Genomic DNA, 13,282 nt, shown 5'->3' on the forward strand with positions numbered 1-13,282 from the left:
TTTTTCACTATTCCCATGCCAGTTAGTCTCAAGAATATTAGCAAATTTACAGACACTGACTTTGAAACAAAACAATCCTCAGAGGCCTACTCTGTTATCAATTCTGTTGGCACTGCACCTGACTTTCTGGTCTTTTTCATTAGTCTATCTCATAAATATCTCTTACATATCTCTTAACAATAGTGGTATCTTATCTTGATCCTGAAGTATTTTGAAATATATCAGTAATAAAAACAAATAGTTTACTTCCTTGTGAGACATCAAAACAAATTATATTAAGAGAAATGTCTGGTTTCACATGACATCTGATAGTAGTCTATCATGTAGTCTTTCCCAGCTTCTCACTAAAATTCCCATGAAGACAAAAAAGAAAGCTGAAAGTTTAAACATTTAAAGGTATTATATAATTACTTGGAAGATTTCACAAATAAGAAGAACAGAGTCAATTTGGAAAAAAAAAAAGTGTATCATCTATAATTTACTTCACTTAAAAGCAGCCCAGTTTACCTAAATATAGATGGATAAAAGACACTTTGGTGCCTCCAGGGGGCACTATTTCCCTTCATATAGAGAGCCATAAGTAAAGAACAGAGCAGGAAAGCTTGTGGGGTCCGCAAAGCTGGTGGATACCACCTTATTCACAGACCAAGATAAGTAAGCCAGGCAAAGACAGAGGCATGACTAGACCTAGTGTCTCTGGATGTGACTAATGACAGTGTTAGCAGGAAGCAAAAACTTTCAAGTTTCAGAAAACGAGCATGACCTTAAGAGTAGATCCCAGCTTGGGTACAAAAGGACTGCACTTGCTGAATATCCACCAGGCCAGTAGGCGTAAGAAGATCAGGAGTTTAATGAGGTCGCCTGGGTAGCTTTTCAAAATACACATACTTGCATTCCACCCCTATCTCTAATTTTAGAGTACAGTAATTTCCAACTTTTTGTGCATAAGAATCAGAGGAGAACCTATAAAAATTCAGAATTCCAGAATTTGTTTTTTTACTAAGTCTGAGGTGAGCTTCAGAGTTTTAATCACATGAAATAAAATGTGTTCCAGGCACAGGTGTAACAGTTCTGAGCCCTCATGGAGCCTACATTCTAGCAGGAGGTAAGGTGGAACTCTAGACAATAAAAAAAAACAAATTATGTATTGTTAAAAGATAATAAAGGCTATGGAAAAAATAACTAATAACATGGTAAAGTGGGGCCAGAAAAATCAGAGCAGTAAAAGCTGCAGTAAGAAATGTAGTGGTTATGGTAGCTGTTGAAAAGCGGCCTTTGAGCAATTTGAATACCATAGTCAAGTATTGCTAAGTATAAGTGGTCATGGAAGACCCTCTTTGTGGAGTTGGGAGAGGAGACTATTTTTTTTTTAACCAGGAGATTCTCATAAGCCTCTCCTCCCTCCTCTCAACATTTACCTACCTACCTCAGAACTCTGAGGATGTTATTTCATGAGAAAGTAGACCACTGAATAAGTTTACTAGAAAAGATAGAGTAAAAACTCCTAACAAAAATGTTTTATATAGAGATTAAGAGGAAATTTTCAGAAAGGTTTTCAAATCCATAGTAAAATATAATGTATAAAAATATAGCATTTATAAATTAAAAAATATATTTAAGAGATTGAGAAAAAATAATTGGAGAAAATATAATTTATCATATAAGTAAGTACTTGGAGGAAAATAAAATTTTATTAACAAATCTAAAAATATCTAGAAAGCAGAATTGAAGAGTAGTGTAGAAATTAAAGTTGAGATACTTTCAAAGACATTGAAGAAAAGGAAAATGAAATGAAAGTATGAAATATGTGATATAAAATATAGAGCTGTATAATATACTATATCTAATGTAATAGTGTGCAGCTTTTCAAATTTTACAGTAATTTATTACATTTAAAAATACAAATGTTTTAAAAACACATATAACCTAGAAAATAATGAACATGTTGAGGTTACAAATCTCAAAAATTAATTACTTCATAGTTTTATTGATAGGTTAAAATAAACTGCTAAAGCAACTAGAATAAAATACTAATAAAGCAAATGTAAGAATAAGATACTTGGAAAATCCAAGACAATCAAGTGAAATACACTGAAGCTAATGTAAAGTATATATTTGTTAATTTTTTTAAGGTAGTTTTATTAAGTTCTAGTAGTAAGCAGTTAAAATCATAATGACAAGCAATCTTATTAACAGTCACAACAAAATATAGTAGCTAGGAATAAACTGATTAAAAAATTTTGTGATCCAAATAGATATATACATACATATATATAGAGAGGTTAATATATAGATACATGGATAAATTAGGTAGAGTTCTATTTTTCTGTTAAGTTTATGCTTGTTCATAAAATATATGTGTTTTGTTCTAGATGTATATGGGCATTGATTTGCTATATCATATATACATCCGTGAATTAATAAACTGAATGCCTATTTTTTCAAGCAGGAAATTTCAAATAAGCCATATATTCCCAGAAAAAGAAGGGAACAAACCATAAACATGAAGTATTAATGAACACCAGAAATAAACAACAAACAGTACTCAAACCAGTGTTTCAGTATGATAGGTTACACTACCAGAGTTCTCCGGAAGAAAGCTAACTGAGCACAAACTCCAACTCAAGTATTCTGAGATATAAAGACTTCTGAGGGCTTCCCTGGTGGCGCAGTGGTTGGGAGTCCGCCTGCCGATGCAGGGGTCACGGGTTCGTGCCCCGGTCCGGGAGGATCCCACATGCCGCGGAGCGGCTGAGCCCGTGAGCCATGGCCGCTGAGCCTGCGCGTCCGGAGCCTGTGCTCCGCAACGGGAGAGGCCACAGCGGTGAGAGGCCCACGTAACGCAAAAAAAAAAAAAAAAAAAAAAAGACTTCTGAAAGGGCAGATCCTGTTAACTTCTTTCATTCTTTTGTATGGAAGATTAATAGGGTTTTGGTAGAAAATAAATGGCAAATACAAAGGTGTAATTGAGAGTTTAGTAAAGACACTCATTACGAAGGTATAAGCAAGTTTAAGAAAATTAACAAAGGAGGGTGATATCCAATATTAATGGGAAAGCATTGTAGGATATGGTTGTGATCAAGTAATTCTATTTGTAGTCAAACTGTCAGTCATCTATAAAGGCAATATAGAACATTTGTGACAAACGGCTAAAAAACATAGCACATAAAATATAGAAAAAACCCTTGCATATATTTTATAAAACTAAAATTTATTAAAAGTAAATGTTCGAGGATAAAGAATCCATGACACAAACAGTATAGCTAATTTCACCCAAAATCTAAGAAATTCAAATTAAATTCAAATAAAAAAGAATTGCTAAATTTAGCAAGAATATTTTTTAAAGTTCTAAAATATCAGTCATGATATTGTTTGAAGAACTTTTACTACAATTACATAAAAATATTATATATTTTATATAAAGTTTTAAAAGCATTTATTTTTGTTTGTATTATAATATACCTGCATATTACTTTTTACTGTATTGTACAATAGTATTTTTCCCTTTTAGTATAATTATTTGTTTCACTGTTCATTAAATATTTTAATCATTCCCATGACCACATAATGTTATTTATATTCTTGGGTTCCTGACTGTTCTATTCTGCTTCATAAGTCTCATTGTCACCAAGATCCTTATTCACTGAAAAATAAAAACTGGATACATAGAAAAATTTGCGAGGACAAATGCCAACAGGATTATGTATTTAAATATTTTTCTCTATGGTGTTTGCATATTTAAAAATTTGTTTTTCAGTGTGTGTATTTCATCCCAAACTCTTTTTTTTTTTTTTTTTTTTTTTTTTTTTTTGCGGTACGCGGGCCTCACACTGTTGTGGCCTCTCCCGTTGCGGAGCACAGGCTCCGGACGCGCAGGCTCTGTGGCCACGGCTCACGGGCCCAGCCGCTCCACGGCATGTGGGATCTTCCTGGACCGGGGCACGAACCTGTGTCCCCTGCATCGGCAGGCAGACTCTCAACCACTGCGCCACCAGGGAAGCCCCCAAACTCTTTTAAAAAATATCTACAAACTATTAGTTATACTACTTTAATAATTGTACCCAATGGTATTTGTAAAATAGGGTGTCTACAAAAGAAAATCTATTTAATAAATGTTCAGATATATCATTCCACTTTTTTTTAAAACCCTCTATGTGCGCTAGTATGGGAACAAAATTTAAACTCTAGCTTATGAACTCCTATACTTCTGTATTGTTCTATTTTAGATTGTGCTGTAATTTTAATAAGTTATGAAAGGTCAGTTTAGTGAGATTCCAAAAAGTTAATGCAAGATCATTGTCAAGTATTGGTAACAGGGCTCCTTCACCTCTGTTAAGGAACTCAGGCATTTATTGGCCAAACTTTCCAGATAAACATACAGCTTTTCATCTTATGGATCTCAGCAGCAAGTTCTCTCTCTTTTCACATTAGTATAGCAGTATCACCCCAGATGCCAGACTTGTGTGCCAAGTCCTTCAGTTTATTCTTGTTTATGAGTTCCTTATTCATTTGTTCAATTCATATAACTTTGATGAATTAAATCTGTGATCGAACCCTTAGAATATAACTGGAAAATCTTCTCATCTCTAAACTGATAGTGATATTACTAATTAATTTTTATGATACGTTGTAGCATCAGAAATCCTAAGGTCTGTAACAAAAAGCACCCCTCAATAATGTCAAAAACAATAAAAATTACAAATCTCTTTCTGCAGAATTATTGTCCTGATTCAAGTGCTAATAAGTATATTAATTTTCACTTTTCATTTTGATCCCAAAATATAATTCCTATTTCTTTAGATGTTAGTAAAAACATATTATCCTCTGAAAACTGAAAACTTCTGTACATTGGTGAAATGAGGTGGTTCGCTGTGGCCAGTTCTAACTGGACAGGACTCTCTTGTTTAACATTTGCCATGATGATTGGCATTAATAGGCTCCTTGGCTGGCAGCACTGTCAGACAAAGGAAAAATTATGTGAGATGGATGCATAAACTTCCATTCCTCCCAGAACTGAGCACTTGTATCCAGCACTTAGGAATGTAAGCAGAGCACAGGAAGGAGTCACCTCTGCATTTAACATTTTGCGGGTCCTGTAACTAGAGAGTCAATTTTCTGTTAGTATTCTAACTTCAGACCTCCAAGTTTGTTTTTGAAAATTGTACAATATTAAGGCTGCTTTCGGATATTTGAAAACAATGTATCTCTCTAGTGCAATGAAAAATGTCACAAATTAGGCAGTGGTAAATATTGATGGATATGCTGTTTCATTAAATAAAAGTTCAGGATTGTTACAGTATATATCATTTTAAAAACACATGCAAGTAGCCCAAGTAAAAGCCACAATTAGAGATAATAATTGTGCCCTGCATATAAGCACTCTCTATCCTCTTGTAATCTTTTTTCTAGAAAACGGAAATACTCTTGCAGTCATAAATGCAGGTGGTTTGCTGTTTTGTTCAGTGCCTTGCTATGCTTCTCTCTGGGAAATCATCTCTCTGGCCCCATGTTTCCCTTTTGATTTAAATTTAATCATGAAAGCTTATAATGATGTAAAGGTGGAACTGGAAGAAAGGCTAATAATGATCTAAATCATACTATAGTCCATGTTGTAACCATTGACAATTACATTTGACCTGTAACATGAGGTATGTGAGAAAATATAAAATGTGGAGGAGTTTATGGACTGGAGTTCAAAGGAGATCAAAGAACACGAGAGGGATCTAGAATGATAGGAGGTACTGACCAGAAAATGGAATTAAAAAGATGAAATTAGAGGGAGAACACATGATAGTGAGGAGAAATGTTCAAGGAACTGAGAGGAGCTAAAATTATGGGAAATGTCAAGAATAGCAAAGTGATCAAATCAATAATGGATGCATATTTACTTGAGATTTTGCCAAGTCAAGAGGAGGAAGATTCAGTAAGTCACTACTGAAGGTAGAGGTGAGAAAACAATAAAGCTGTAAGGCGATAATCCCCCATTTAATATATTAAATATTTTATATATTTTAATCTAGATATGCTATATTCTAGATGTAAAAAAATCAGTTTTTTTTAAACTTCCAATGAAGTGCAGAGCTTCTTATCCTTCAAAAACTAAATTTCTGCCTCAGAGCTCTTGCCACTTTCTTTTCCTTACATAATCGCCTATCTCCTCTGTAATTATTTTTCTAGTTCTTATTAGTTTTTTTTTTAGCATCTTTATTGGAGTATAATTGCTTTACAATGGTGTGTTAGTTTCTGCTATATAACAAAGTGAATCAGCTATACATATGCAATATCTTCATATTCCCACCCTCTTGCATCTCCCTCCCACCCTCCTTATCCCAGCCCTCTAGGTGGACACAAAGCACAGAGCTGCTCTCCCTGTGCCATGCGGCTGTGTCTCACCAGCTATCTATTTTACATTTGATAGTGGATATACATCCATGCCACTATCTCACTTCATCCCAGCTTACCCTTCCCCCTCCCCATGTCCTCAAGTCCATTCTCTATGTCTGTGTCTTTATTCCTGTCCTGCCCCTAGATTCTTCACAAACTTTTTTTTTTTTTTTAGATTCCGTATATATGTGTTAGCATATGGTATTTGTCTTTCCCTTTCTGACTTACTTCACTCTGTATGACAGACTCTAGGTCCATCCACCTCACTACAAATAACTCAATTTCGTTTCTTTTTACAGCTGAGTAATATTCCATTGTATATATGTGCCACATCTTCTTTATCCATTCATCTGTCGATGGACACTTAGGTTGCTTCCATGTCCTGGGTATTGTAAATGGAGCTGCTAGCATCTTTTTTTTTTTCATTTAATATATATTTTTAACATTTTTATTGGAGTGTAATTGCTTTATAATGGTGTGTTAGTTTCTGTTTTATAACAAAGTGAATCAGCTATACATATATCCCCATATCTCTTTTTATTTCATATATCTATCTAAAATAAATTCAATATATTTTAGAAAATATATACATCTGAGAAAATTGGAGTATTTCTTTAAATGACTGAATATGCAGTTTCTAATAAGTAATAGCAACTGCACAGTACACCTGTTCAAAGAATAACTGAAGGAATAAATGAATGCTTGAAAGAAATATCACCATGTGTTTCTTATCGCTGTTGTAACAAATTGCCACAAACTGAATGGTTTAAAATGATACAAATTTATTTATTATCTTGCATTTATGAAGATCAGAATTCCTAAATGAGTCACATTGAGTTAAAATCAAGATATTGACACATCTGCATTCTTCCTAGAGTTTCTATGGGAGAGTTTGTTTCCTTGTGTTATCCAGCATCTAGAGGCTGCCTGTAGTCCTTGATGCATTGTTCAATTCCCTTATCTTCAATGCTACCAATGTCAGTATTTCTCACACTGACATTTCTCTGGTTCTCTTTTCTCTTTTAATGTAATCACCCTTGTGTCACATTTGCCCCACTGGGATAATATAGGATAATTTCTTTATTTTAAAGTCAGTTAATTAGGAACCTTAATTCCAACTGCAGCTTTAATGTCCTCTTTTGCCATGTAACTTAACATATTCACAAGTTCCAGGAATTAGGACATGGAAATCTTTGGGAGGGTTATTATTTTGCCTACCATACTATGATACTATGTAATTAACTTAAAAGAGAGACAGACCTGGTAAGGAAGAGTTTTGGAGATTATGATAAGAATTTTAGACTGTATTTTAAATGGAAACAAATTAAAGAATTTAAGCAAGAGAAGCATCAGCAATTCAACTTGTCCTTTTAAAAGATCGCTTGTATGCAGTGTACACAAGTTAATAGGAGTTAAGAGTGGATTTCTAATGAATTTCATGAAAAATGTGAGAAAAAGAAAAATTAACAGAGCACAGATCCTAAGGAGTTTAAATCAAATTTTGGACTCCCACTTAACTAGCTGAGTAGCTTTGGAAAATTCCGTCTTTGTTCCCTTATATGTAAATTGAGGATGACAGTGGTACCAAACTCTTAGTTTTTGTTTTCTTTTCTAATAAAACTAAGGTAATGCATGCAAAGAGCCTAAAGTGTTGGTACATGAATTCCTTAATAAATGTTAGTTTTACTAATAATTGTTTAGGAGGTAAGACTTACCAAATGACTGAATGTGGATTTAAGACAAATATTGATAATCACTCCCAAATTTCTGAAAAATCAAGGCTTCTTTTTAATGATAAAAACTAGAGTTGGAGCATATGTGATTAATGTACTCCACAGATTTCCTTTTTTATTTGATGAACACAAGATGCTTGAGAAAACTCCATCTACAAATGTTGAGGAAAAGTTGCATGTAACTATTGCTCAGATACAGGTTTGGAATTGAGAGGAGAATCAACATATGTTTGCTTATGCCAATTCTGTCTTTCTTCATATAGAAGATGCTGTATTTGTAATATGCACCATTATTTTTGTACCACACAGAAAGAAACAATAAATAAAAATTTCCAGTAGAAATATGACATGCAGTTAATCTAAAAGTGAGTTACCTTTTGACATTAAATATGAAAGAAATTTACAGCTCAGAGTCAATATAATAGAGTTGACTATTTTGACACTTGTGGGGAGATTAAATCATCTAGGTGAACAGTCAGAGTGAAAAATGAAGGTTTTGGGGAAATAGGACATGTAAGAGCAGAGGTAGAGGCATGAGAGATGGAGAAATAGAAATTATGGGTATGGTCACTTTCTCTTTGAACTTAGCTGTCAGTGGAAGGGAGCTGGAAGAGAACATGGTGTCTGATGAATCTTATTTTCCCTTTTTTAAATTTGGGAGCAATCAGCCCATGTTTGAATATTGAATATCGATTAAAAGGAATAGGAGGGCTTTTTCACAATGGGTTTACCACCAGAACACAGGTGTCATGAAAACCACTGCTAAATCTAAGGCAAAATTGGAAAGGAAATAACTCATATCAACATTATCATCATTGGACATGTAGACTCAGGCAAGTCTACCACTACTGGCCATCTGATCTACAAATGTGATGGGATCAGCAAAAGAACCATCAAAAAATTTGAGAAGGAGCCTGCTGATATGGAAAAGAACTCCTTCAAGTATGCCTGGGTCTTGGATAACTGAAAGCTGAAACTGAGCTTGGTATCACTACTGATAGATATCTCCCTGTGGAAATTCAAGACCAACAAGTATTGTGTGACCATCATTGATGCCCCAGGACACAGAAACTTTATCAAAAACATGATTACAGGTACATCTCAGGCTGACTGTGCAGTGTCCTGATTGTTGCTGATGGTGGTGCTGAATTTGAAGCAGGTATCTCTAAGAATGGGCAGATCTGTGAGCATGCCCCTCTGGCTTACATACCGGGTGTGAAATAACTAATTGTTGGTGTTAACAAGATGGATCCACTGAGCCACCCTACAGCCAGAAGAGGTACAAAGAAATCTTTAAGAAGTCAACACTTACATTAAGAAAATTGGCTACAACCCCAACAGAGCAGTATTTGTGCCAATTTCTAGTTGAAATGGTGACAAGAAGCTGGAACCAAGTGTTAACATGCCTTGGTTCAAGGGATTAAAAAGCTACCCATTAAGGTGGCAGTGCCTGTGGAACCATGCTACTTGAAGCTCTGGATTACATCCTGCCACCAGCTCATACAATTGACAAGCCCTTGTGTCTGCCCGTCTAGGACATCTATAAAATTGTTGGTATAGGTACTATCCATGTGGGCTGAGTGGAGACTGGTGTTCTCAAATACAGCATGGTGGTCACCTTTGCTCCAGTCAGTGTTACGACTGAAGTAAACTCTATTGAAATGCACCATGAACCTTTGAGTGAAACTCTTCCTGGGGACAACATGGCCTTCAATATCAAGAACATGTCTGTCAAAGATGTCCATTGTGGCAGTGTGCCTTGTGACACCAAAAGTGACCCACCAATGGAAGCAGCTGGCTTCACAGCCCAGATGATTATCTTGAACAATTCCAGCCAGAGCAGTGCTGAATATGCAGCTGTGTTGTATTGTCACACAGCTTAAATTGCTTGCAAGTTTGCTGAGCTGAATGAGAAGATTGATTGTTGTTCTGGGAAAAAGCTGGAAGATGCTTCCAGATTCTTGAAGTGTGGTGATTCCACCACCATTGATATGGTTCTTGGCAAGCCCATGTGTGTTGAGAGCTTCTGTGACAATCCTCATCTGGGGCACTTTTGTGTTGGTGACATTAGACGTGGTTGCTGTGGGTGTCCTCAAAACAGTGGACAAGAAGACAGCTAGAGCTGGTAAGGTCACCAAGTCTGCCCAAAAAGCTCAGAAGGTTAAATGAATATTATCCCCAATGCCTGCCACCCATGTCTTAATCAGTGGTAGAAGAACAGTCTCAGAACTGTTTGTCTCAGTTGGCCATTTAAGTTTAATAGTAAAAGACTGGTTAATGATAAAACACATCGTAAAACCTTCAGAAGGAAAGAATGTCTTGTGGGCCATTTACATGTGTGTGCGTGTGTGTGACTATTTTAAGTTATTAGTTTTTTAAAATCAGTACTTTCTAATGGAAACAACTTGACCACAAATCTGTCACAGAACTTTGAGACCCATTAAAACAAATTTTAATGAAGAACGTGTGTCTTCTTTTGGTCACCATTGTAACTTCCTATAGTCCTACTTAGGTAAAAGACTTTAATAGGAGTTTCCCAAAGCTTATTTATGGTGTACCATCAGCTGTAATTTCAGAATTTGGTAATTCTGAGTTAACATTTTTTTCTGCATAGGGATTTCGATTTTTTTCACTTTGCCAAAGTGGGAGGAATCACCTGTTTAAGTACAGAGTGAAGAACTATGGGAAGAGTCTGTTGGTGCAACATTTCATAGGTTAGGACAGATAAGCAAAGAGTAACTTTGTTTATATGTAAGATGACTTATAAGAAGGCCAAATTCTGTAATATTAAAGTTTGAGTGATATATTTAAGCTTCTGTATAATTACATCAATATTGAGTAAACTTGTTGGTATAATGTCAAATTTTAGTTTTCAGTTCTTGGAATCTGCATTCTCGCATTTACAGATATTAAAGTAGTAGAACCTAAAGTGTGAGGCTTCAATAGTATTGAGCACTGCCCTGCTACAGTTAATTGTATCCAGCTTCTAGGAAAAAGAAAAGATACTGGAAGTTGAGAAATAAAAAGGACTAGGAGACAGGAAAAAGTGAATTGTATAAAAGAATGGGGAAGAATAATCGACATTCTGTAGAAGGCAAGTTACATGGAGAGAAGAGGATAGGCTTCAGGACACATGCAGAGTAGTTTTCCCCTGATTGGTAGAGACAATTCTGCCACTATAATGGGAGGGAAGGATAGAGTACCTGCAGAGATGCTGGAGAGAGATGTGGCAGGAGGGTGGAGGTGTTCCACTGGGTGGCTTGAAATCAGTCAGTGAAAGATGAGGAAAGGTCATCCACTGAGAGTCGTGGGGCAGAGATAAGGTTGAGGGATCCCATGAGAGAAAGTGTATGAAAATCATTGTAGCAAAGAGTGAATGAATGAATTAAATAAGAGAAATGTACTAAAATGGACAAGTGAAACTGGAAGTTTTGTTGAATGTAGTGATAAAAGACCTTTACCTCATAGGGTTATTGTGAAGATTAACTATTTGGCCTGGCATATAGTAAATGCAGCTATTATTAATATTGTCATGTTATAAATTCCAGATTATAAAATATTCTTGAGTGGAATTAAACACTTTAATGCAAAAGAATCGCTGAATTGATTTTGGAAAAAATAGCAATGATTTTAGGGAATTTGCCTAAGAAGGAAGATGATTCTGGATAATAGAATTCGAGCGAGGCAAAGAGAAAAGCAAAGGCAAGAGTATATGTCTCACTCTGTCCACGATGATGGACATGCAAATACCTAGGCTAGCAACAGGCATCTGGTTGAAAAGGTAAACTGTAAACCATGTTCTAAAACCATAATAAACCATGGACTCTCCACAGGAGGCCAATAGGTGGCAATGCCGAAGTTGCACGTACAATTTAATTACAGGAGCTTCAAAGGAGTAGAGTTTATTAAGTTGGAGTAATAATAGCCATTAGGTAGAAGCATGGGTACTGTGACAGTTTAGCAATGCCCATTTGGATTGCAGTACCCATGAGAAAGAGGGAAGGGGGTTAAATGGAACACTTCATGTCTAACTATGGATAGCTTCACATCATGTTTATTCCTTTCGGCTATAAACATGTTTAAGCAATATGCTGATCAATGAGGTAGTCCTAGGAATAATGTGAAGGACAGAAATGGCAAGTCTGTATCCTCAGTCATTTGCCATGGTAGTGAGAAAAAGAAGCTGGAAAAAATGGCCACATCAGCCACGAAGGGGACACGCTGTATTTTTTGAGGCCACATAAAGGAAGATCCTGAGACTCTTCGAGACTTAAGAGCACAGTAGATGTCAGCCAAGCATAGACCTCAGGAATAATGTCTTGGGAAAAGGAACCCATATGCAATGGTCATGAACAGAACAGGATGCAGCACGCTTATAAAATTAAAAGACATTTTGGCCAGAGCGTTGAGAGGGAGAGGAATAAGTGTTGAAAGATGAGACTGGTGATTTAGGCAGGGGTGAAAGGACAAAGTATTGCAGGTTTAGTTAAGAACTTTGACTTCTTTGAAACTAAAACCAGTAAGAAGTATATTATATTACACATGGATGATATATGATGATATTTCCAGTAAAAAATGTATATCACACTTGCTGCATTGTGGAGAGTACCCTGGGTGCAGGTGACACGCCATATGGAAGTATATAGTCAGAGAAGTGGTGGAGAACAAGAGAGGAGGATGAAGTGTGTGTGTGTGTGTCCGTGTGAATATACATATGAGTTTACACATGGGAAATATCTCTCTCTGTCTTTCTGTCTCTGTCTCTCCTTTTGTTCTCTCTCACACATACAACATAAGCAACAAGATGGTGATGAATTGGAAGTGGGAGAATAGGCTAAAATTGAAACAAATTAGATATTGCAGACATTACCATAACTGGAAGTGCAAAAATATTTATATTTATCCATAATAAGAATAAAATTGAAATCAAGAATCAATGTGTAACTATTTTTGAAAATATAAAGGGCAGCTCTACACAGTTTGATATTAAAATCTAAGGAAAATTCCACCACAAGTATGTGAAAAATTTGGCAGTTCATGTGAAAGAGCTAAAAGTAAAGAAGCTGTAAGGTATATTTTATAGACACTCTTCAGTCTCCACTGAAAAAGCAAACAATATAACAATCAAATGTGGCCTTTAGAGAACAGGGCTTTGTTAAAACACA

The 13,282-nt window shown here is 35.6% G+C and overlaps 1 pseudogene; it reads left to right on the plus strand.

Moving 5' to 3' along the window:
• Positions 1-758: 758 nt before the first annotated feature.
• On the plus strand, positions 759-10,286 carry LOC116753942 (annotated as a pseudogene).
• The last annotated feature ends 2,996 nt before the right edge of the window (positions 10,287-13,282 follow it).

The sequence above is a fragment of the Phocoena sinus genome, chromosome 5 (assembly GCF_008692025.1).
Source record: "Phocoena sinus isolate mPhoSin1 chromosome 5, mPhoSin1.pri, whole genome shotgun sequence".
Classification (NCBI taxonomy): Eukaryota; Metazoa; Chordata; class Mammalia; order Artiodactyla; family Phocoenidae; genus Phocoena; species Phocoena sinus.